The sequence below is a fragment of the Lepidochelys olivacea genome (genome assembly GCF_965140295.1).
Source record: "Lepidochelys olivacea isolate rLepOli2 genome assembly, chromosome: 3".
Taxonomy (NCBI): Eukaryota; Metazoa; Chordata; order Testudines; family Cheloniidae; genus Lepidochelys; species Lepidochelys olivacea.
Genome location: NC_140413.1, coordinates 182,304,649 through 182,330,474, shown reverse-complemented (window position 1 = coordinate 182,330,474; position 25,826 = coordinate 182,304,649). Strand labels below are relative to the sequence as shown.

The window sequence follows — 25,826 nt, the reverse complement described above, 5'->3', positions numbered from 1 at the left end:
AGTTACTCCTCAGGGAGTTTTGCCATCAACCTCAATGACAGCAGGAGTGGGCCCCCCGCTGAATTCTAATGACACAGTACACAGTTTATATTAACATATATTGGCATTTTGTAAGCCTAAACCACATCTAAAAATGTTTCTTTTAACAGTTATAACCCATACAACATGTCACTTTTTTGGTATTTTTCTTCCTTATTTTATGACCATAGGAAAATGGGGAACAAGCTTATTAGTGTGAAGAATGCCAGGCATTGTACAGGTATGTAACTAAGGATTTGAAACTAGACAGCACGAGCCTATCTGTTGCTCCCTGCTCGCTGCAAACTCAGACTCTCAGAGAGAGACATGTCATTACACACAATATGATAACTAACACAGAAATTGTAGCTCAATAGACAGATCTGCTGTAGCAAGATAAATATTGCAATGAAGAAAAAATACCTGTAAATTGCCATGAGAAGTGTCCCATTGAAAATATTCTTTGAGATCTGAGATGTTTAAACTGCTAGTTTTTAAAGAGCCCTTTACCCCAGCATTCTTGTTCAATGTAAATTTTAATTCTCATTGTTTTAGAATGTAGGAATATTTTTAAATAAGTGATTGTGCTTCACAATGAAGGAAAATATTATGCCCCCAAATATAATAAACTTTCCAAACTAGTTGCTTTAAATTTAATGAATCTTGGGTTTTATAGATAGATGGCTGAGTGTGGCAGGATTCATATTACTTGTGTACAAGCAGAAGATGGATGTTGTGGCTAAGGCAGTGTACTGGAATATCTGGGCTTTAATCCAGGTTTTGTTACAGACTTGGACAAGTCACATGCTGACAATTTTCAGAAGTGTTCATTAATTCCGTGTTCCTTAGTTTTTGGGTGGCCAGCTGTAGACACCTTGTTCCTGCCTTTCAGAAGTGCTAAAGACCCAAAACTCACTGAAATTTTGTTCTGAATCTCTCTGTTTTCCATTTTACCATGGGTGAGTAGGAGTAATAAAACTTGTCTGTGTCATAGGTTATCATCACAACACTTCTATTAATGTTTGTGAGTCAAACTGTACAAAAAGAAAATCTACATACATACATACATACACCACAGAAAAGCCTACAGAGAAAATAAAACCCATACACTTAGTTGTACTTTCAGTCCCGTAATCCCAAAATGATGGGGGGCGGTGGGGGGGGGCTTTACTGTTAGTTGGTAGTTAATGTAGTGTATTTAGAGGATTAGTCATGAAATTTGATCAGTGATATAAAGTAGAACATGACTGTGTACTGGGAAATCACACAGAACCCATTTGACTTCAGACAATGATAGAGATCAAAACAATAACTTAACTAGCTTCCAGACATATATCACAGCATAACTTTGTTTCAAACACCAGCACAACTCTAGGAGTTGTAAACGACTCCAGATTTATTTTCTGTGGAAAATTTGCACTGTTAGCAAATAGCTTACAACAAGAACTATAGCTTATGTTCTGTGCAGAAGAACTCTTTACATTGCTGGAATGCAGTAGTGTGGTAATTACTCCCCCCTAGAGAAATAGCTTTCCAAATTTATGATTTAAAAAAGCCCAGAAGTAGAGTCTAGCTCTCCGTTCACTTACAGTGACATTGCTATAATTAAGGGTTAACGTAAGGAAGACAAAATGCTAAAAGCAGAGGAGAGCTCCTCCTCTCTCTTTGGTTGGGTATGCAGTTCTTCCCCCTCAACTCCCTTCCTCCTTGTACAGTGCAGGTAGGACTACTCCTTTTGTTTGGATCTATTTTAACCACTGGGTATGACTCCATTGACTTGTTCAGAGTTCCTTCTGATTTACCTAATTGTAAGTGAGAGCTGAATGAGGCAAACCATTTTTCCTAAATATTTGTGGGGGGCTGTGACAAGTTGGATGAGGTACGGAGCCCCCCTGCTGGAGGCCTCATGGCCCTGCCGCACCCTGCCTAAGAAAAGAGCAAAGGAGAAGTCCTCCAGGGGCCTAACGTGGCTGCTGGGGAGGCAGCCAATCAGAAAGCCTGCTGGAGTGGCCAATCAGGGGTCAGGAGAACCATATAAAAAATAGCATCTGGGACAGTTTATGCTGGGAGCTGAAAGAGTGAAGCTTGGGTTCCTGCCTGACTGGAAAAACAGCAGGACCACAGACAGCTCAGTGTGGGAAGGACCGATCCCAGGGAGAGCTGCCAAAGGCTGGGGGGCAAATAGGATCTCCTGGCAGGCTGCAGGAATCAAGCAATGACTGAGCACAGACTCTAGCCAGACCAAACAAGGGTACCTGCTTGTCTGGTTAAAGAGAGTGCTCATGGAGGTCTGCTGAAAAGGACACCCCAGTTGAGGGTACTGTGATGAGCCCCTGTTGGACTGTTATTAAAGACAGTGTCTCCAGGGAGGAAGCCTTGGCTCTGTGGCTGCATACTAGGACCGTGATAGGTAGAGACTGTATAACCCAGAAGGGGTTTTGTTTGTTCCACCTACAGACTGTGTGTGTGACTCAGCCAGAGGGCTGTGTCACTGAAGACCTGCCGAAGAAACCATCAGCCACCGGGAGAGGGGAGGGGGGTTGCTCACAAGAGGTGGGTGCCATCCCATTCCAAACTAAGAAACAACAGGCACACACCTGACCCAAAGGGGGCACCCCATTCTAAACTCAGAGATTGCAGATATGGAATCAGCCAAAGGGGGGTGCTCGCAAGAGGCAGATGCCAAGTCTGTTACAGCGACAAATCTGCTTTTTCTGCCTTCCTTTCTTGTTTTACAACTGCGAAAACAAACTATACACATCACACACATGACTTTAACAGGAAATGCTGCCCTACTGAATGCTGGCCTATTATCTCTAGCTTCTACATCCTTTGTAGACACTGATGAAGGCCTAACAGCTGATGTAGGACCAACAGGTGCTTTGTCAAATGATGGACATACATTCTTTACGTGAGGGAAAGTTAGAATGTCTTTTCTCTAGCAGACATTATTTTTAAACTTTCAGTCTGATATCATTTTATTCTTTACAGAGCACAACTGATTTAAATGTCTCTCAATCAATTTGCCATTTACCTTCATAATTCAGGTCACTGGACCCAGTACCTTTTTTCATTATTTTTATTTTTTCATCTTTCCTCTCCTGTAATCTCCCCTTAACACCTGTTCCTTAGGAGAGAAGTCGCTATCAATTTTTACCCTTTTGCTCTCATTATTTCTACTGATTTGAATGAAAGCATAAGACCAAAACCAAATTGGTGCATTCTCATATCTGAATAGCTTCCGATTTTCCTTATTTAAAAAAAAATGTTTGGCATAGTAATTGGCCCCAAACAAGCCCCCGATTAGAACTCTCCTGAGCATTTGGGGGACAAAAAAAAAGGGTCATAAAAAAGGTCAATGTCAAACCTTTATAGATATATATCGATAAGCAGATGAAGAAATATCCTCAATTACATTCCTCTTTATGAATTTCTGAGGACCACTGTTTGAGATAACATCTTCTGGAAATCCATGCAACATTTGTCAAAACTTCCACTGTTTTGCCAAAAGTGGTACTAATGGGAGCTGCTCTTTGGGGAAGGGTGTCATTTTTTGAAAAGTTAGTATGAATCCTCAGCCTTCACATCTGAAACCCATTTCCAAGGGGAGCAGGAAGCAATCTCAAGCATACTACAGGCTTCAGGGCAGGCATTCCCCAACTCTAAATGTCAGTGGTGCTCAAATTTATAACACAGGAGGGCCTTGTAAACGTTAGCAGAACCTTGTGTGGGTCAAACAGATTGTATATATTTTAATAAGACTTGAAGTCACCTTTATTTTAACTTCAGCTTGTTTTGTATGTATTTCTATAGGTTGTTTCTATGTATAGTATTGTCTATTTATACACGTGTAAACTAAAATGGTGTAAACATAACGACAAAACATTAATGAATCAGCCATTAGTATATTCTGTTGAAGCGAGTGCGAGCCTTATGAAATGCTCTGCTGGGCCGTAGGTTGGGAATTCCTGCCATATGGGATCCAAACTAGGCCACCAAAATAACTTCCGTTGATAGTTGGTACTGTGCATGTTTTATCAATCAGAGTACACAGGCAAGCCCCTTACTTTCATTGTGCCCCAAACCTTATTTTTTTCTTTTCTTTAAGATTTAAATATACACTCTGCTTGTTTTAGGATAACCTTTCTGAATCTTTTACCATATAACCCAGCCTCTGAAATGATATAGATTGCAACCCCAGTATCAGTTTTGATTTTAACTTAGTAATCATTTATCAGTACTTGATCAGTACCTAGTAAAATGATAAAGCTTCTTCTCTAAGTTGAACAATATGCAGTTCCTCCATGTCCTTTCACTTTGGTGCTGTCTTTTCCACCTCTTCAGGTTCTGCAGTCACATACTTTGTTGTGTAACTAGTGTGGAGGTCATGCTCTTGCATCCTGTTCCCGTCATCCACAGTTCCAGCAGTCTAGTCTCTTGCAGGGGCATAAATCACTTTGGTGCTTCCAAGATGGTATCTGAGGCACAGACACATTCACTTTCCTCTGTTGCTACACTGACCTTTAACTGAATGAGCTGAAAACTTCTAAACTATTGCATACTTGTTTTTTTTTCATTTCAGAAAAGTGGCTTATCTCCATAGCCAGAGCTTAATGTTTTTTTTTTTTTTTCCTATGTGCAGCTTGCAACAAATGGTCTGTGTCAGTTTTGGCCTTCAGGTACCACAAACATGTTATGTAATATTTCTTCCAGGAATGGTCCAAAAAGATTTGTCCCTGCCATTTTATTCAAATTCACCAAGTACTTGGCAAGACATTCCTCTCTAAGTGGTTTGGCATGCACAGTTTGCAATTTTTTTCAATAAAGATTGCTTCTGGAACACAATATTTCCCTGAAACATCACTTATGTTTTAAACCGCACATAAACTTTCTCTCTCTCTCTCTGTATGTGTGTGTATATGTATATATAATGAGAGAGCAATTATGCGGATCTGTCAGTTATATTAGTTACTTCTCCACAGATGCATTAAAAATACTGTCTTTCTTTCCTTATTTCACTGCTTTACTATTAGCAAGAAAATCATTGTTAAAAGTTCAGTATATAGTAAGCACTAAAGTTTCATTAAAGCTAAAGACTCTGGCTACACTAGACAAATTGTTCTACTACTAATTGTTCATTCTGGAAACAGGCTGTTCTCTTTGGAGGGTTCTATTCTCTGATATTCTTCAGGAAATGAAAAAGGAAATCCTCAGAACTTCTCTCTGGATCCAACCTGTCTACGGAAGAATTAAAAACACTAGCTTCGGTTTCTTTAATAAATCAGTTAACTTTTATTTAACTCTCACCCAAAAATCCACACTGATTGATACAGGTCACGACCGCAAACGAGCAAGCTCCCAAACGGAACTCATAGCAAAACTCTAACTAGATCATGAAGTACAAAAACGTAGATAGGAGTTAAAACAATTTTCATGTTTATTTTACCCCAGACCATTCTAGCTGGTCAGAACACAGTAACTCATAGACACCAAACTCATGCAAAACCTCCATTGACTTCAACAGAGCCAAGATATTACCTCAGAGTACCCCATCATATACACACATTTTAGACACATTTGCCAGTTAGTAGCAGGATTCCAGTGTACTACAAAACATACTGTAGACAATAAGCAGAAAACCAGCTGATCCTACATCAGACATAAAGAAAACACCATTTCTCTAGAGGGCTTGGAAAAAATATAGCTCTGCTTTGGGGAATTTTGAATAGTCATAATCTTTGAAGCAAGCACTTGCTGAAGCTTCATTTATACCATATATACTCGTTTATAAGCCGAATATTTTTGGTAAAAAGGTGATGCATCAAAGAGCGGGGGTCAGCTTATAAATGGGTCTACACCAAAATTTGATGATTTTAAACTCTATGAAATCATTGAATTGAATATCTAATACATTGTCATTTTGTTTACCTGAAGCGTTTTCAGGCATGGAGCCCCTCAGTTAGTTCCCTGTGGCCGCGGTTTGCCGTTCCCAGCCAATGGGAGCTGCAGGAAGTGGCACACCACTTCCTGCAGCTCCCATGGGCTGGGAACAGCAAACCATGGTCACTGGGAGCTGAGGGACTCTGTGCCTGGGAACACTCCAGGTAAACAAAATGTGCCGACCCACAGGCGGCTTACTTTGATGGGCCGGGAGCCAAAGTTTGCCAACCCCTGAAATATAGAATCAGCTTACGAAATGGTCATACAGTTTTAACTATTTTTACCTATCCATCTTGGGGGGTCAGCTTATAAACGAACGGGCTAATGAATGAGTATATATGGTATATTAAAATATCTTAGATGGAGTTTGACTAATATCTCAGGTCAGCTGACATCCAACTGCACCTACTTTTCAAGTGAAATGAGAGGGGTTTCCTTTCTTTTTTTAAATCTTAATATTATTGAGCACATTTGCTTCTGTTGTTAAAGCCCAGAAGAAGAATGATACAATTAGCTCTGGACTTTGGGCACAATTTAACATACTTCTACTGAAATACCAAATCTCATTAATGATTAAAGATGTATAAAGTTCACACTTCTAGATAGAATATTTTCCATTACCATTGTGGTATATTTAAAAATATTATTATTTTATTTGCTTTAGGTAGTGCCTGTGTTAGGTGCTGTACAAAACGCACAAGGAAATATGGTCCTGTCCCAAAAAACTTTCAATCTAAAATACACAATGAGACAAAGGGTAGAAAAAAAGAGAGATATGATACAGAATCAGAACAGTCAGGCAGTGGTCAGGACAAGCAATTGTCTAGGTCTTGCTAAAAGATTTTTTAAATTTTTCATTAAATAATATTAGCAATATAAATTATTGTCAATCATTCCATATGATTGCTGTACTAACTATAATAAGTACTTTACTAAGGATTCATGATCAGGTCTTCAAATGTACTTAGGTGCCTAACTCTAACTGATTTTACATAAAATTTCAGTAGGCATATGGAACCTTTGAGGTTGTGGATTATCAAAGGCACAAAGGACAGTTTAGCATCCAACTCCCATTGACTTTCAATAGGAGTTCACTTTTTTTCTTTTGTGCCTTTGAAATTTTTTCCCTACTTGTTGTTCTGTACTTATGAAATTTGAAAGTGCTTCTTAAAGTCTGTTCAGGTTAATGGATTCCTTTACATTAAAAAGGGATTTAGTCATTGTACACATACAACAGAAAAGTATGTACATATAAAGTTCACTTTCCCCTAATGATTTCTTACTGACATAAGAAATAGAGCATGGGGTAGGGATAACATTAAGCCTTCAAAGCTACTGCTCTACACTACTTATGGGAGATTAAAATGTCAGAATATAAAGTGTTTGCAACTTTTAAATTTTACACCATAAAGCAGATCCATTAAAAACTTTAATATTGCTACACTGGCTATTATAACATTTCCAACTACCATCATCTGTTTAAAGTTGTAGAGTGATTTTTCAGTTTAATATTGTAGTTTTGTGTGTTTTCCAATAATTAGAATTATTTAGTTTCATTGAAAATTTTAATTCTACAATATACTACTTCCTTCACCTTGAAGCTGAAGTGCAATAGCTGAAAGTTGACAAATGACTAATATAAAGCCTCTTTGTTCTTTAACTAGTGGTTTGCATACACATTAAAGTAGGAACACAAAACTGAGTACTTCTACATTCTCTGTGTTCTCTTCTGCAGCAGTAAATTATTGTACATTTTATTTTATTTTTTGTTTTCTCATTTTAAAAAAAGTTAAAATTCAAGCCTATTAGAATTGCAGGAAAGTTTAGAACATTGGGTCAGCATTAGTATTATTTCTGTATTAGCAATTTTATAAATAGTCACACAAAAGCAAAGTACAGGAATTCACATTTTGTACACACCCACGATTCTGACTGACTTCAGTGAGAATTTTGATTAGGGCCCAATCCTGCAAAGTGTATGTTAAGCCCTTATACAATAGCTGCTTCCCTTTACTGAAGGCAGTTGTATAAAATTGGTTAGGACTATGATTGCAGCCCAACTCACTTTCATACTGAACCCAATATTTTAGAGGAGCACTCTAAGACTTGACTTTGAATCTTGGGAACTGTGGGGCTAGGCTCAATACTGTTTGACTGTTCTGCCTCCTGCAGAAGTAAGAAGGAGGGAGTATACATCAGGCACATTATCTACATGTTTCCTTAACCCTGCATGTTCATGATAAATTATAGTGACATTTAATAACTTTTCAGATAGATACTTCTGTTACAAGTTGTGTGTGTGTGTGTGTAGCTGTTTCTTCTGTTTTGTTACTTAAATGAAATCTCTATTCCGTGCCTTACACTGCATAAAACCACAGAGAAAAATCAAATGACACTTATCCTTACTTCAAATACTTAATGTAAATATGTCTCAATATCATGGTCCCTATTTTCAAAAGATGGAAGCAAGGCAATTCCCAAAAGATTTTTGGCAGCAATCAAAATGTTCAGCACTGAGAGAGCATTTTTCCCCCAAAATGTGGTTCAAGGATGGTGCTGCTTTTTATTGTTCTTACTCACTTCTATTTCTTTTTGGATCCTTGTTTACCTCAGTTTATCTTTAAAAAATGTTCATATGCAAATAACAGGTTTCAGAGTAACAGCCGTGTTAATCTGTATTCGCAAAAAGAAAAGGACTACTTGTGGCAAATAAATTGGTTAGTCTCTAAGGTGCCACAAGTACTCCTTTTCCATATGCAAATAGACTCCTTTAAAAAAGGCAAGTCATTTTCCAATTCACATAAAGATTATATGCTACCAGTGGAATCTTTCATTTTAAAAGTCCTGAAAGAAACTATAGGACTTTTCGGAATGATTATTAAAAGGCTATATTGCCTTTAGAAATCAGTCTCCGCTATAAAGACAGAAGTTCAACCAACTTCGATAAACTTTAAAGAAACACATAATAAATTAGTTAATCTGGAAATGACAGGGTTAAGTAGGGTTAAGCAAATTGTTAAAAAATAATTAGCTATTTATGTGTAAAGTATTATTATTTTACAAACATTGGAGATGCAATACTAACAATGAAAAAATGATTTTATCACTGTTTATTAACAGAAACCTTATGTAAAGATAATAATTATTTTTATTGGGCTACGTATTACAAGTAAGAGCATGAACCTTCTAACACCGTTCATGACATTTTGTTTCTGAACATTTTATTAAACTGAAACAATTTTGTCTTTACTCATTAGGAAGCCAAATCTTGTTCAATAAATCTATAAATGTTAAAAAAATGTCAAATAAGATTTTGTTTGAGCATGAGTGTACTTTGAGTTCTGAATAAATGGTGGCCAAATATCCAATTATCAATTTTTTGATGTGATGGAGAACAACAAACCAAATGTTTGTTGCCATTCTAGAATCTCATCAGGTTAGTAAATTTGTACCTCACTCCCCATGCAGTATTTTTTATTTCTGTACTTAGAAGGAAAAAATATTTTATGCAGAGTGCTGTTGCGCTGGGGACATACTTTAAGTGACTCTAAGATCAGGTTGCTTCAACTTATACTCTCCTCACTGGCTAGAACAAAAACAAAAACCAAAACAGCTTTCAGAGATATCAAATAGCACTGGAGACAACTGGGATCTGACTATGTCCAGTGCCATTTCCTTCAAATTTAAGGTTTCCTATAGGGAACAGCTCTGCATCTAAAAGAGGTTGGCTGTTTTAAGAATCAGTGTAACAAAGAGGTAGAGGAAAAACCCATTACAGCAGTGGTTTTCAAACTTTTTTTCTGGGGCCCCAGTTGAAGAAAATTGTTGATGCCTGAGATCCAATGGAGCTGGGGCAGAGGGGTTTGGGAGGGGCTCAGGGCTGGGGCAGAGGGTTGGGGTTCAGGGGTGAGGGCTGCAGGGTGGAGCCAAGGATGAGGGGTTTGGGTGCAGGAGGGGGCTCCTGGTTTGGGGGGCTCAGGGCTGGGGCAGGGGATTGGGGTGGGGGAGGGGCTCAGGGCTCTGGGCTGGGGGTGCAGGCTCTCGGGTGGGGCCAGGGATGAGGGGCTTGGGGTGTAGGAAGGGGCTCCAGGTTTGGGGGGACTCAGGGTTGGGGCAAAGGATTGGGGTGCAGGGTTGGGGCACAGGCTTACCTTAGGCGGCTCCCAGTCAGAGGTGCGGCGGGGATGCTAAGGCAGGCTTCTTGACTGTCCTGGCACCACGGGCGGCGCTGCACCCTGGAAGTGGCCAGCAGCAGGTCCAGCTCCCAGACAGAGGTGCACAAGCGGCTCTGCGCGGCTCTCATCCACAGGCACTGCCCGTCCCCCCACTCTCCCAGCTTCCACTGACCAGCTCCCAGCCAATGGGAGTGCGAAATTGGTGCTCAGGGTGGGGACAGCCCGGTGGCCCCACCAGCTAGGAGCCAGACCTGCTGCTGGCCACTTCTGGGGCACAGCGTGGTGTCAGAACGGGTAGGAACTAGCCTGTCTTAGATGGCCAGCACCACCAATGGGACTTTTCACTGCCCAGTCGGCGGTGCTGACCAGAGCCACCGCGACCAAGTGCCCTACATTCCATGACCCAGTATCACAGTCTGAAAACCACTGCATTACAGCAAAGACTTGGATGGACTGTATATCTGTCTATCGATAGATAGATAGATAGATAGATAGATAGATTAGAGATATATGTTAGTGTGGATTTTGTTAAAATTTTGTAGATATTTTAAGTCTCTCATGGTTCATTGCTGTTAAATATTGGTAGCTGTGGTTACTGACCTTTCTGTGAGAAGCTTGAGTGCCCCTGTAATTTTGAGCAGGGACTTGAAATTTGGCAGGGGGTGGCATTTTTGTGGGAGTTGTGCCTTTTGCCATATCCATAGAAATCTGACCAAATTTGGCCAAATAATAAGCATTTGAAAAATCACAGTTCACACATGATAGGTTCAAACTTTCTAGATTTTACAGTTAAATTCCCCAAAGATTCCATCTACACTGGCTGTATTCCAGCTCAGGGCCGAACAGTATTTCCCCTGCAACTGAAGTTGTGGGCTGCTGTGTGCTGTGCTGGGACCGGGCACCAGAACACATACTTGAAGGAAATGGTCAGAAGAGTCTGTACGCACTAGAGATTACCACCCTCAAGAGCCTGAAATGGAACCCAAAATTCCTAAGTCTCACACTTGCTAGTGCATATACAAGATGACAATATACTGCTGCTGTCATTTACTCTGTTAGCTCAAGTGTCAGAGATCTGTGTGGTAGATGTAAAGTTTCCGACCCTGCTGATTATATGTGATTATCAATATGATGCCACATAATGAAATTTCTGGGTTTTTTTCAGTTTGCTTTTGAAAAACCTAGGAAATCACACACAAAACCTACATTAAAATAACATTTTTATAGTTGCAAAATCAAGCACTCATAAATTAGCAAATGCCATAATTAAGGATGCCTTTTCAACCTTAATGTGTTTCACTTGTGCATATTTATTTTGATACCTACATGTATTTAATTACATACTTACATACTATTTTCCCACAGAACCCCTGCTTCATTCAGTGCACAGCATAAACTTGATCTGGGCATGAATCAGGAGGCTGTTTTCTGTAGGACCCCTGCCTCATTAGTTTGCAGAAGTTGGAAGATGTAGTGAATGAGGAAAGGGATTGCAAGAAGATAAAGGAGGGTCTCATGGTTAAGGCAGTTAAATGTTGCCTTTAAAAACTGGATCTTATTTCTGTCTCTGTAATAGAGTTCCTATGGGATACTAGTCAAGTCACCAAATACATTGCAGAGGTGGCGACTAATTGTGTGTTCCTCATTTTCTTGTTGCCTGACTTGAGACCCTGGAGTCTGAGTTCCAGAAGTGCTGAGCACTTATAGCTGCAACTGAAGTCAATGGGAGCTGTGCTTTGAATCTATACAGTGCTATATAATGCTAAATACTCTTAAAAATAATCAGGTCCTTCATGTCTTGAATTGGGCACCCAAAAATAAGCAGATGCTTTTGACTTTAATCTGCCTGTAACTTAGTTCCCCATCTGTCAAACAGAGATAGTACCACCACCTCACCTTAAAGGGCTGTTTTGGAATTATATTAAATATTATTTGTGTAGCACTCAGATACTGTAGTGGAGAGTGCTATAAAAAGAACCCTCAAGGAAGTGAATAATTCTGACTTCAGAGCAGTGCGTGAATAGTGTGCAGCAAATACACCTGGGGAAACACAATGAATAGAGGAGAAAACAAAATATTGACTCATTAAGTTCATTTTTTCTAAGTGAGCACCATCCGTCCTACACTGAATGAAGTAGGGGTCCTGTAGAAAAACTAGTATGTGACCCTGTAATTAAAGATTGTATCACAATACTTACGCACAAGAGGGCTCAATTAAGATTGCACAAGCAACCTTAATTATGTTTTTAAACAGAGGGTTTTTTTTTGTTATATATAATTAGTTTTGCAACAGTCAGGTTGTTTATATTTAGAGAGAGAATTTAACTGGCCATATTGGGCTAGGTTTTAAAAACTATGCAGCAAATGGGTATCTGAAAACAGCAAAAGGCACACGAAAATCAGTTCAAATGCACTGGTGAAAAAAATTGACGTGCTTGTTGAAAGGGCAGGTATTTTAGTGCAGCCTTGTACACATTTGCAGAAGGGCGAGGGCAGGGGTAAAGTATGTGATTCTCTTAGTCATTCTTTTGTAATTTTCAATGGAAAATTGCATTGTCACTTTGTGTTATGCCTGCACAAATACAGGCAAATTAAAGGGTGGAATAAGTAATTATAGATAACATATGTGTGTGAATCAAGCCAGGGAATCTTCTTGCCATTCATTTTTGAGCTACTAACATGCTGCTGTGCATTTGGATGAGAAAGAAAAATCCCCGTACAAGGATCAGAGGGTAATATCACGCAGTAGTAGGCAAAGTTAATCCTATTTGGACTTTGGTTGTTGAGTGCTTTAATAGTTATACAGTTGTAACGCTGTTCTTTATGACCAGAGGTAGCAGGTACAATTTCATCCAATATCTGTGGGCCTAATTCTGATCTCAGACCCATTTTCAACGATTTAGCTCTATTAACTTCAGGGGTATTAATCCTGATTTACATTGATGGGAGAGAAGTATCAGACACAGTGATTTCTCTCCATTAATTGGCTGGCAAAGGCTGTTGAATATAGCAAACCTTCAAAAGCAAAGAGTTTTAGAACTACTTTATTAATATTGATAATAATACTTAGCATTTCTAAAGCACTTTTCATCTTCGAAGTGCTTCACAAATATTAACTAATTAATCCTCATAACACCCAAATCCTATTCCTGCATTCCCTGCACAACCCCAAATTTATTTGAAGTCAGTGACAGTTTTGGGTGTGCAAGAACTGAAGGACTGGGCCTCTGAGAGATTGGTAAGTGTTATTGTTTCCAGGTGGAGAAATTGGAGTGCAAAGAGGTTGAGAGATGCTCTGAAATGGGGCCTTTAACTGTGTCCTTAGTCTGCCTTCATATGCTCAGGTGTTGCAAACAATGGTAGGGCCAAATCAAAATCCCAGATCAAAACAACTTCTATCATGGTAAAATCTCAGAATCATAGTCAAACTTTGCAGCTTGGCTCCATCTCTAATTGCAACATACACAGCAACATATACTGCTTACAGATCTCTTCAGTACTTGGCATATTAGCATGAGTTAAACACAAAGGGACAAATTCTGCCCGTAGGACAGCTAACACACTGCTATCAGTGCGTATCAATCACACACATGGAATTTGGCCAATAAGTATGAATTTTAATTCTGAATGTCTTTACTTTTGTGCTTTAGAATTAAAGCTATAACATTATGCTAACCAATTTTAGTGTTTTTTTCTTTTGTTTTGTTTTAATTCAGCAGGATTAGAAAGGAAATAGTATTCAATTCCATTTCCATCTTGTGATTAAAGGTCCATCAAAGTCCACCAATTACAAGGACTTAATGGGAGATTCGGGTCCTTGGTGAATGTCAGTGAAGTTTTGAAGTGTGACTGCATATTGTAGATTTACTCATAATCCTTTGTAAGAGTTTTAATCATGAGCTGTTATTTAATGGATATGCAACATGACATTCTTTTTTACAGACTCCAGTACTACCTGAAACCATAGAATGGGAACTAGATGCTGGTATAAGGGTGGATATTTTTAAAAGGCAGATAGACACATGAAGAAAAACCACTGCACAATAACCAATTATTGAACATTTAAAACTTTATTTATGAATGGATTTGTGTTAATGGCATGGTGAAATCTACATTGTGGCCTATAAAATTTTCAATTACTGAAAAAAGTCATTGTTGAGTTACAGCAGTGTGAAAAAGAAACAGACTGGAACAGTATTTTTTATCTGTATAACTTTGAAACTGATGCAGGGATTCCCTCTTTCATTTTTGAACTCTGCAATGAAAACTGAAATTAAAAAAAAACCCAAACACTGCTTCTGCTCATTGCTTCTCCTAATGGCCTCACTGGCATAGAGGCAGAGAGATAAGCAGGGGGCTACATACCCAACTTTCCTCCATTCCCCTCCCATGACACTCGAGGCCAGCAGGAGTGGGGGAATGGGCAGAGTTTTGGTTCTGCATCCACCCAATGCAGCAATTAGCACACAGGGGTAGTAATCAGCATGGGCCAAGAAAGAAAAGAATTAGTCATGCTCTGTCCCTGGGGCGCTCGTGGGACAGCACAGCTATGTACCACCCCTTAAATAAGACAGGTTGCGTAGTCCTTAATTATTTTTGTCTGTAGTGACATAAGATCTGTTTGTACAGAATTATAATCTTCAGTAAACATTATGAACAAAAGAAAAGAATTATTTTCTGAATCAGGCTGATACCTTATTATATTCTACATTGTATCTCTGAGAAAATCTGTATATAGCAATTTAATGATACTACAATATAAGAAGTGCTAGTTTCTCCCTACCTGCAGGAAACCCTATAGGAAACTTAAAATTAGGTGTTCACAAAGCATCATCTCCTTGAGCAACAGAGGAATTTGTGGGTCTGCAGAAGAGGCAGTGGGCATGGCCATCTAAACAGAAATTACATGAGATCTGCAGCTTTCAGGGCATCCAGGTGGAAGCCTAACACCACAGAACTGCTCCCATGATACCCTCCCCAAGCAGCCTCACTGTGTCAGGTGGCACACTGCTATTTGGTTCTAGGTTGTGCCAGTGTCTTAATCATCCTCACCCCTCTCTAGTCCAATGAAGAAAGATGGCAAACTTTAGAGGAGCCGATGACAACAGAGTCAGCATTAACACTCTTGAGATTTTCCAGAGCAAATTCCACTGGTTTTCCAGGGAATTATGCTATGTAGAGCAGCTTTTCCCTTTTCTGACCTCATCTTCCCAAGCACACCTCCGGACAACCCCAAGTCCCAAATGCATGGTGTTTATGCACAGAGGCATTTGTAGTCTTGAAAGAAGATGCTATATTCCTCCCCACTTTCCCCTCCTCCTCTTGTGCCCATACTTTCCAGGTTAATAACTTAATCTTGCAAACACTTACATAGGTAAAGTTTCATTCATATGCAGAAGTATTCACAGCATTAGGCCCTTAGCTTGTATTAAAGTGGTTTTCATTGTCTCTGCATGATTCAGAGGCTGGGATGATGACTCCTCTCTATGATATAAAATGCTCTTTGAAGTGTGCTACTTATTGTCTTATTTGCATCAATTAGGACTTGATTCTGCCAACTTTATGCATACTGAATCAGTGCCTTTACTGTACAAGACTGGAACTGCCCAGGGTAAACCACTACTCAGCAAATACTTACACATGTGTGCTAAGTTTATTTAGGTGAGTATTTTCACTGCAGTCACATGCTTAAAGTTAAGCACATGCATAAGTGTTTGCAGGATCAAGGACTCAGTTTTGAGAGAATTAGAATATTAGTATACAGGACCTTATCTTGTATCCCTGATTCATCTGATTATCTCTACACACATAAATAAAGATTTGCAGGCTTAGCTGATAATAAGTACTTAGGACTTATTTATTTTTTTGTAAGATCCCTGAATTGCAAAGCTTATCCCCATTTTTATGGAACATACAGTATGCTTGCCTCAATATACTTTAATTTTTTAAGAATGAAAATATTCAAGGAGATTTCTGCTAAATAAATGTCATTTTTTATAAACACGTAAAATACATAAGACAAACTGCAAGGCAGAGTCAAGATGCACCTGAAATTAAGAAATTATTCTGAAACTTTGGAACTGCTGTATATATCTCCAGTTGCATAGTGTAATGTCAAACACTTCCTTAATGGCTGTACATGTATTCTTAACTACAGAGAGACTTTAGAAGAATAACAGGAACCTAGCATTTATGCTTTTAAGTAAAATGAGGTCAAAATTAACAGGGTAGTGCTTTTCATAAAATCTCATGCAATGGGCCACAGAGTAAGCACAGGTCTGATTTGGGTTACAGCATAATATAGTTAAGCATAATATACAAAATTCATAATCGATGATGAGCAACAATGGCCATGTTGCTTCTATTGGATACAAGTCCATATCAAATTAGACCTGTATTATCACCAGTATAAAAATCTCACTTCTGGTAAAGCACCTATTTTCCAGTAAACTACTGAGTCCTTTAAATTTAAAACAAAATTACTCACACAACTTTTCAGTTTATGCAATGGTTTGTAAGCATGATTTTTAAAATAATATTAACATTTTAAAATACTTGAATCTATGAAAAGACCTTCTCTCTATAGAGTTTCCAGATGAATACTACAACTACAATCAGAATCAGCAGTTTACTTATTTCACCCCAGACCTCCTCTTCTTTCGTGTCCCCAGTTGAATATTATGTTCAGAATCAACAGGTTACTGGGTTTGCCATAATTCTAAACATGAGTCAATGGGACTTCAAATTTACTTTAATGGAAGTTGAGGATTCTCAGCTCCTTGCAGGATTGCACCCTATCTACTATCTACCAGGACTACTGAATTCACTGCTTACTGGAGTCTAACTCAATGGCTCAAGGATCAAGGCATGGCTAAAGTAACACAGGACAATCACAGTGATCTAAAACACTAGTATCTAAACCTCTCTTTATCGTAAAATACCAGCTTATTGCCTTCATACAAGCCAAACTAGATTAGCTGAATATGTTTGGTGTAACTCAAGAATGCAAGAATTTCTCTGTATGTTTACTACTGATTGATTGATGGCTCTCTCTCTCTCTCATGGTTAACTGTACAGTAAAATAATACATGAATAGGAAGGATCTAGCTAAATAAAAGTTGTTATTGATAAACAGTAATAGGAGTCCTTGCAACAAAGCCGGTTGCCAACTGTGCCCACATATCTATTCAGGGGACACCATCACAGGGCCTAATAATATCAGCCACACTATCAGAGGCTCGTTCACCTGCACATCCACCAATGTGATATATGCCATCATGTGCCAGCAATGCCCCTCTGCCATGTACATTGGTCAAACTGGACAGTCTCTACGTAAAAGAGTAAATGGACACAAATCAGATGTCAAGAATTATAACATTCATAAACCAGTCAGAGAACACTTCAATTTCTCTGGTCACGTGATTACAGACATGAAAGTCGCTGTTTTACAACAAAAAAACTTCAAATCCAGACTCCAGCGAGAAACTCCTGAATTGGAATTCATTTGCAAATTGGATACAATTAACTTAGGCTTGAATAGAGACTGGGAGTGGCTTAGTCATTATGCAAGGTAGCCTATTTCCCCTTGTTTTTTCCTCCCCCCCCCCCCGCCCCCCAGACGTTCTTGTTAAACCCTGGATTTGTGCTGGAAATGGCCCACCTTGATTATCATACACAATGTAAGGAGAGTGGTCACTTTGGATAAGCTATTACCAGCAGGAGAGAGAGTTTGTGTGTGTGTGGGAAGGGGGGGGGGTGAGAAAACCTGGATTTGTGCTGGAAATGGCCCACCTTGATTATCATACACATTGTAAGGAGAGTGATCACTTTAGATAAGCTATTACCAGCAGGAGAGTGGGATGGGAGGAGGTATTTTTTCATGCTGTTTGTGTGTATGTAATAAGATCTTCTACACTTTCCACACTATGCATCCGATGAAGTGAGCTGTAGCTCATGAAAGCTCATGCTCAAATAAATTGGTTAGTCTCTAAGGTGCCACAAGTACTCCTTTTCTTTTTGCGAATACAGACTAACACGGCTGTTACTCTGAAAAAAATTAATAGAGACACTAGAGGTTATTTTTTTTTAAATTCCAACTGTTAATCAGAAACTAATAAAGGTTCTGATTCTACATTAGGATCCCCTCGCATGGATTCCCTGTGCCAGTGTGGAGACCCACTGAAATCAATGGATCTCTATATGGGTACAGAGCTGCATGCTAGCAGATCCTGGGACAGTATCAGGGTCAAAGAGAATGAAATTTCACCACAAAAAACAAAAGAGCACAGCACAGAGCAGAGGTCGGCAAACTACGTCCCGTGGGCCACATCTGGTCCAGCCGCCCGCCCGTCCTGCCTGGCCCCTGAGCTCCTGGCCCGGGAGGCTCGCCCCCGGCCCCTCCCACACTGTCCCCCCTCCCCCGCAGGCACGGCACCCCGTGGGCAGCGCTCTGGATGGCGGGGCTGCACGCTCCTGCAGGGCATCGCGGCAGCGTGTCTGGCTCTGGTCGGGCAGCGCGGCTGCCAGATATGCTGCTCTGAGCGGCATGGTGAGGGGGCGGGGAGTGGGGGGAAGGGTTGGATAAGGGGGAGGGGGTCTCGGGGGGCAATCATGGGACAGGGAGCAGTTGGATGGGGCAGAGGTTCGGGAGGGGGTCAGAGGACGGGGAACAGGGGGGTTGGATAGGGCGTGGGAGTCCCGGGGGGCATGCCAGGGGGCGTGGGGGGTGGATAGGGGTCGGGGCAGTCAGGGGACAGGGGGGGTTGGATAGGGTGTGGGGTCCTGAGGGGCGGTTAGGGACGATCAGGGGATAAGAAGTGGGGTGGGGGATTCTGAGGGGGGCTGTTTGGGGAGACACAGCCTTCCCTACCCGGCCCTCCATACAGTTTTGGAACCTCAATGTGGCCCTCAAGCCAAAAAGTTTGCCTACCCCTGCATAGAGAGTATGCTATAAATGCCACTGGGAGTCTGGGTTCTCCTCTGTGCTCTTAACACTGACTATTAGGTCCTCATTGATGCACAGGGCAAGCATAGAGCACAGTAATTTTGGAGAGGTTGGCAGGTGGGGAGTGTAACAGCAGTGAGGAAAACCGGATTGGCCAACTGTGACCTGGGTCTCCCCTGCCTATTAGCTCACATCTAGTATTCCACATATTCCAGCCTACCTAGTGGAAGAGATGCTACGCACAGTAGAGCAACATGCTGGATGGTGAGTTTAATACAGATGGTGGGGATGAGGAGCAACTGGAGAGAAAACTGATGAGAGCTGGCTATGTGGAATGAAAATGTTGCAGGATGTTAGAGTGCACTGCAAACCTTTGATTTCACAGAGGGGGGGTTAACAATATAAGGTCTAATCCTTCAAAGGCTGAAGATCAGACAGAAAATCCCCACTGTTCCTGTGAGGTGGGTAGTTGGGTATCATTAGCCTTATCTTACAGATGGGGAAATTAAAACCAAAGAGTTGATGCAGCTTGCCCAGTACTACACAGCTTGCCCAGTATACTACACTACACCAAGGCTGGCTCAAAATCTTGTGCTCTGCCCTACTATGCTCATATTAGCTACTGACTTTTTGTGTATGTTGGTTATAATGGGTACACCTGTGGCCAAGAGAATGGTTCGGACATTAATTTGAACTCACAAGAAAGTACTGCTTTCTAGCCTGACAAAACTGAACTTAAACTTCTGCAAGTTTGAATGCTGCACATTGCGATGTTGGTCCAGAAAAGCGCTATCTATGCTCTGAGATACCATGAATGGAACATAGGGAAGGAATCAGTGGAGAAAGGATCAAACTTGGTGGGAAGAACCAAAACTATTTTATTCAAGGGGTAATATTAAAACTTAGCTTCCAGTTCAGTGTAATAAATAAACAAATAGCATCTAAGTGTTTTAAGAAAAAAAAAAAGATACTCTGGATTCTGTCTGGCAGTTTTTTCTTTATTATGGTGGCACTGGCAGCAACAGAAAAGTTATGGGTCTGTCACATTTCTAGCATAAACCCCATTTCTGAAAGGCTTATAACTCAGTCATCTTAATTAGCCCTCACCTTCAGTTTTGCACACAAATTCTCAGTGTACCCTTCACAATCCAGTAAAATCAAATTTCATAAATCAGCTTATACAGTTTTCACTTAGAATGTAGCAGAAGAGAGAAAATGCTTTTCTACACCCTGGAATGTTTTTGTGTGTTCCTAGTAAATAACAGCTCACTTTTTAAAAGACAACATATTCAAAGTTTACAGGGCCCTGATCCAACTGCCATTGTAGTCCATTCAGATACTCCCATTGATTTCAATGGTCGTTGGATCAGGACCTTTATTTTAAAGTTATTACCAGGCACTTTTGTTATATATACAAAAATAAGCTAAAAGACCTAAATGTACCAAATACTAAAGTTAGCCTTTAATGACATCACAACAGCTATTTTTAATCAGCAGTTGTTACATATGTTGACAATTAACTAATCTATTATATAACTGGGGACTTCTGAATAACCAGCCTAATAAAACCACTAGGATTGAAATTTCTTGCCATATTCTTCTAGAACCTTACTTCTCCATAGGTTTGCAATATGGACTCTCGAGTGAAATATCACATGCACTGGGGAGGGGAACATCTGCCCCACAATATAAAAAATATTGATTTTGAGGTACTAAGATTCATGCTATACAGTAAGGGGTCCTTTTTGAAGAATTACAATGCACAATTAGCAATGTGCAACAAGCAACCCTCTTACAAGATGATATAAAACAGCCTGTCAGTTTCTCGTAACCAATGACACAATATTTGAATTGCTGTGATGTTACATGAGGAACACACTGAAATCAATATCTTACTATATAAAATCCTGGCAAACAAACTAATGCATCAAATTGCATTTACAAAAACATGCAAAATCATAGCTTAAAATGGTATCATAATAGATCTATTTACATACTACTGAGTGCAAAGGATCCACTGTTTTCAATTCTAATTAAAAGGGCTTGTGGGACTATTTTCCTAAATGTTTATTTTGTAAAAATGTTTTTATTGTAATTACAAAAAGGAAACTATTTTAAAACATTAAAAGGTGTTGATTTAAAGTAAATTCCAAGCTTCCTATAAAGCTATCCTTAACTCAGTCAGCTGTGGATCTCTATAGCACATGCTGCACTCATCTCACATGCAGAACACCCTGGTTGCCATTGACAGTGATGGGGATTCCACAGGCGGAACAAGTACAGATAATGTAACAGAGATGCATACTGAAGATAAGGGATCTGAAGGAGGAAGGAGGAAAATTTTGCCCATGCTAAATGTTATAGTCATATGCTGTGTTTTTCAGAGACCACAATATTACCTAAGCGTTCAATGAGGATGCAACGAAGGTGTCTATGAATCCCTTCAATGTAAAACTGAGGGCTCTCAAAAGACTATGGAACAGCTTTGCAGGCAAACATGCACCTTGCAAAGGTTATTAATACCAACATGTTTTTCATATTATGCTCAAAAGCAAGGCATGACAGGAGTGAAATTAGAACATGAGGGATTTCAGATGGGGACTTGGAATAGTAAATTACTTTAAAAACAGGGCCAGTATGGAGAAGCAAATATAAACACAGACTGGTAAAATATTTATTTTACCACAGAAACAAAAATATCTAAAGGCTGGCTAGTTTGAGCCATATGGGCTTGAATCACTGAAAAATCACCTCCATAGATGACAATCCACAGCTGGAATCAACTGCTGAAGATTTAATCATGAGGAGTCCCTTCCTATGAATGGCTACATGGTTATTCCTTATTCTTTCCCTTAACAGAAAACCAAGAGGACAGTCAAAATTAAAAACGAATGAATATTAACAGAAAATAATTTTTAATACAAAGGATAATTATGTTTGGAACTCACCACATCAGGATATGACTGAGATAAAAGCATTAGCAATATTCAAAAAAAGAAGACATATATATGAAGATCACACTAGTAATTAAATAACTAAAAAAGTATGAGGGTATAAACATTTTCTGGGGTGACCAGGAAATTTCTGCCAATGCAAAGTATTTAGGTGCATTATGTGTTTGTTTTATTTCATCCTTCTTCAGTAGCATCTGGCATAGGCTACTGTCAGAGACAGAATACTGAACTAAATGATACATTGGACTGTTCTGGCTTTGCATATATATTTAAATAAAATTCCTGTTTTGCTAGAATGATTCAATATTTTAAAAAGTTTTCTTATTTCTAGGTTATGAATTTCCAAAATAAGGAGCAAAATAGGAAAGAGGGATGAAAGTTCTTGAACATAAATTCTCTTTCCTCTGTAGCTGTCCAGGATCCTAATTCACTTTACCAAAAATCAGATTTTAAAGACCAGTCTTTCTGATGAATAGTTTTCCCCATCCCAGAACTAAAATGCACCAATTTTTCTTGATGCAAACCTGCATACTGTTAGTATTGAATAGAATCACTATAATAATTTTTACCCTGAGTCATATCCCTCAGATAAACTTTTTATACTAACTTTTCACATTGTTCTTTGTGCCAAGTCACTTCCATGATGTAAAATAAAATTTCCCTTGCCTATTTCAATAGCAAATTACATCCCAAACTAATAATTTTGGTGTTATGAATATGAAATGCAATAAGAGCAAAAATTAATGTCAAGTACACTTATGGTACTACTGACTCCATGTTTTCATTTTGGAAGCTTTGCAGTATTTGGGGACATGATGAAGTGCTCCACAATAGTATTTTTTTTGAGTGTAGAGCCATAAATATTACTAATCATGATAAGGCAATATAAGAAAGCTAATCCATATTGAAAATATCCATAAACATGTGGAATAATATGCCACAAAGTTTCTAAGGCTATAACTGAGGGTTACAGATAATATTGGGCCAACTTTAAAAAGTATGGAGGATTGGGTCAGTTCAGATAAATGTCTGGAAGTTTGAATGCCTTTCTAACCTTTGGGCCCAATACCATCTATACTTAGGCAAAATGCCTGTCCTTTTGTTCTTACTTGGCCCAAAACTCTTACTGACTGAGGTCTTGAGTCTGTAACCTTGACTCCCATGAGTAATCTTTACTCAAGCAAGTAATTCAATTGAATCCAGTGTATCTAATTTTCCTCTCACTTACAAACTGTTGTAACTCAATTGACTTAAATGAAGCTACTCCTGAACTACACCAGCAAGAGATAGAGGAGTCAAACCCAAAGGGAATACTTATTTGACTAAAGATTTCTCACACAAATAAGGCTTTGTGAAATTTGGTACTTATATGGGAGTTTTGCCTCAGTAAAGGCTAAGAAATGGGATTTACAAAAGTGCCTAATACCCAGATCTTCAAAGGTATTTAGGCACTTAACTCCCAATGGACCTATTCAAAGTCAGTTTTTTTCTTAAAGTTCTTAAACTTCATAAGTGCTATTGAAAATCCGATCCTAAGGACTGAAGGGATGGTATCATCTCAATTATCAAGACCTCTCAAATCTGCAAAATAGCAGTGGAAATTTCGAAAGAGTTATGTTACTATTGTTTTCCTATGGCCTAGAAATATCTCACTGTATTTTAGAACTCTGGCCTGAGCCAGAATACAAAGGTGCAGAGGTATACAAAATAACAAATAATGAAAAATAAATTTACTGAACTTTTTTCCTCTTCAGGAAAAAAATGCAACTGGACCTGTTTGGTTCCAGTTTCAGATAAAAGAGTAAGGCCGAAGGAGATGAGAAGAGGGTGTACTATCCCTAGTCAAAAAAACATGAAAATGTAGAACCGAAGTAAAGATATTCATCTAGATTACTCCATTCCAAGTACCAATTCTGCATTCCTAGATTACCCCTTTGGGAAACTCACATGCACAAGAAATGCCAGATCTGACCCTTAATAAAGTTATTGGGTAATAGAATAAGTTATTGCTATAATTGCCATGATCATAAAGAATGTAAAGATCAATAGCAGGGATTTGAATGCACAGTGGTATCACCTTCTCCCTCTTCATTTTCTGTGCCATCTAATTTCTCATAAGAAAAACAAGGTAATTACATAGTAGTTCAAATCTTTGAAAGTGGATACAAACAGCCACTATTTCCTTCCTCAAAAGCTGACAGGTTTGCTTCTGAATGGTTAATTAACAAATAAAAATGATACACCCACTCCTGTCCCACTGATGTAAATGAGACTTTGGCCCTTTATTTCAATGGAAGCAGGATTAGGTTCTATATAATTATTCAGTACTGAGCACATATGTATTATGCTAAAATTATATTTCTTCTGAGTATTTTATAAGGCTTCTTAGAGATTACAAAACATAATGTGTAAAATACTAGCCCCTTTGAAGTCAATGGCAGAACTCCCATTGACCTCAGTGGGGCCACGATTTCACCCAAATGTTGGGCTTCAAAATGTTATTTACTACATAGTTTCCCTATTATATCTGTTAATCAGACATTTTGCAATACATATGGTTTCTTATTTGTTTCTAATATTAATAGAGTAATATGGTTTGCCTTTAAAAATACCTGCCATCATTTCATTTTACTTCCCTAACTTAAAGAAGAGATTTTTCACTTTCTGTTGATTCTACATGTAATTGTTTTATCTATATTAATATTTCAATAAACTGCTTTGAGGTGTTAAGAGCAATGTGTGCCCAAATAATTCGTTTTTATAGAGTATTCTCATCTATTAATCTTACAACAATCTGTAATTGCCATTGTTGCAGTAACCAAACTGTAATACTTGATCATTTTCTCCATGATTTATAACAGGACCTAACTTACAGAAACAAGGAAATCTCAATATTTCACACATGCCTAGTGGTATCTGGTACCACATACACAAAAAATATGAACATTATTTAGATCAGTATAGAAGACGTTCTCATCCTACAGTGTCTTGAATTATGTGCGAGTGATGGTTCAAGTTTGTTACACTGTGAAACTATCCTTTATTGTTCTTTCATTGTAATGATATTTACAAATGTAAAAAGACTTGAATTGTTTTCCCAAACAAATGGCAGAACGGAGATAAATAGCTGACAAAGTAAACAGGATGCAGAATGACTGTATATATAAGTACTGACACTAAGGACAGAAGGTGTTACATAATAAAGATCACCCACAAATAACGTTTTCTTCTTTTCTATGGTAAGTTAAATTTGATAAAAATGATAAAGGCAGATTACTCAGCCATAAATCTCATGCAGCTGCTCAATGACCACCTTCATTTGGCATACATCATGCCTATTTTGCCTTCCTTTTATGTTTTTACATTCTAATTTTGATATGAAGTTTTATTATTTCCTTTAATATATTCTGTCATTTTTCATAGTTCTCATTCACATACCCCTAAATTCTGTTCTAGATACACACACACACATTTTCTGTCATTTTACACAGCTGCAAAGTAGTTGCATGTGAACTAGCAAAATTAAGAATAATGTATTGTTAAAAAGCTCCAGATATGTTTGCAAAATAAACGTTGACGTTGCTTCAAAATCCCCAATAATAATGGACACTGAAGATGAGTCTCATTTCCTAAGTGATTTATTTGTAAGCAAGAAACCAGGGAACATCTCCTTTTCTTAGCTCTCTTACTGGTTATAAATATTCAATTATTTCCGAGCTGTGGGGTAAATATTTTCCACTTCCCTTGTTACCCTCTGTCTATGTGACTGGCATTAGATTTGCTAAACATATTACA

At 38.8% G+C, this 25,826-nt stretch overlaps 1 protein-coding gene across 24 annotated transcripts in view; it reads right to left on the bottom strand.

The window, feature by feature from the left end:
* Window positions 1-25,826, bottom strand: part of NRXN1 (neurexin 1) — a 1,255,052-nt gene that overhangs the window by 1,222,127 nt on the left and 7,099 nt on the right. The gene's annotated exons all lie outside the window — the stretch shown is intronic.